This window comes from Octodon degus, unplaced genomic scaffold (genome assembly GCF_000260255.1).
Source record: "Octodon degus isolate 3935 unplaced genomic scaffold, OctDeg1.0 scaffold00125, whole genome shotgun sequence".
In the NCBI taxonomy this organism is placed as follows: Eukaryota; Metazoa; Chordata; class Mammalia; order Rodentia; family Octodontidae; genus Octodon; species Octodon degus.
Window position 1 is genome coordinate 6,863,200 of NW_004524701.1, and position 1,277 is coordinate 6,864,476.

The 1,277-nt window shown below is 37.5% G+C and overlaps 1 protein-coding gene across 1 annotated transcript in view; it reads right to left on the reverse strand.

Moving 5' to 3' along the window:
• Positions 1-1,277, reverse strand: part of Stpg2 (sperm tail PG-rich repeat containing 2) — an 809,484-nt gene that overhangs the window by 532,990 nt on the left and 275,217 nt on the right. The gene's annotated exons all lie outside the window — the stretch shown is intronic.

Below are 1,277 nucleotides of genomic sequence, written 5' to 3' on the forward strand. Positions count from 1 at the left end.
CTAATGGTGTTTGTAAATAGGATATCATGTCCGCATCTTGTACAGCAATTAACCACTAGGAAGAAAATATGCAATGTGTGGATTATTGAAACTGTCCTACCAATTTGATTTGAAACTGTCTCATTGCTATTTGTTTATCAATAAAATTATGGGAAAAAATTATCCTTCAAAACCATTAAATTCTCCATCTTCTTAAAGCTAAAACTAGAGGGACTCATACAAATATCAGACTTAAAGATTGCCTTCATCAGTAGAAGGGGCTAAGAGCCAATTGCCTATAACAAATATTCCAATCCCTTCAGAGAAGTTTCTGCACATGGTGCTTTCCCCAATCTGCCTTTCAATTATATTTCGCATGCTTTAATCATATACACTTTAACTTCTTGGAAAATTTGTTTATTCTTGCATAGAGGATGCCAAACACCAAGTGATCATGTAGGTAGGACCAACAAGAAAGGAAATAGACTCCTCTTACCAGGATCCACTAGATTGACCTCATAAATGAAGCTCATAATTTATAAACTGCAACATGACTTCTAGTCAAGGTCTTTTACATTATCTCTCTGGAGAAGGTCCCCGATTGAAGATTCTCCTATACCAACCCTTTGTCACTCAAAGCAGCTACATAGAAATTCTTCCTCTTCTCCCCTAAGCACAGCTATGGATGCCCCTTCAGAGGGGGAATATTATAGAAATCTAAGTTAGGTAGAAATGTTACAGAGAGTCAGACAAAGCAAGGCCCTTGAGGAAGTCAGTGTGTAAGATGAGAATGCATTGAGACTATGGCTAGAGATACATTTGAAGAGGATTAAAATCACAATGGCCAGATTTGCATACTTCTCTCAGGGATAAAATGGAGCTTAAGGTTATTAAAATCACCCCTTTGATATTGCACATTATCTCATTAGGGATGGGCCATCCTCTTCAACCCACTAAGACTAAGACTAAAGATAAGACTATAGACTGTCAACCAAAGTTAATAATGTGATCTATCTGCCCTAGCTATCATTCATCAATATTACCTAAACAACTATACTTAAAATCACATTGGTTGATGATAATTTTGATATACCTTAGACCCACTTCATGATTTTGCTTTATAAAACTTCCACTGAGAAGAAGGCTCCAAGCCAGACATGGTGGCAAATACCTGTAATCTCAGTACTCAGGAGTCTGAGGCAAGAGGATCAGTGTGAGTTCAAGACCAGTCTGGGCTACAAAGTGAGCTCAAGTCCAGACTGAACTGCATAATGAGATCCTATATCAAAAAAGACAGA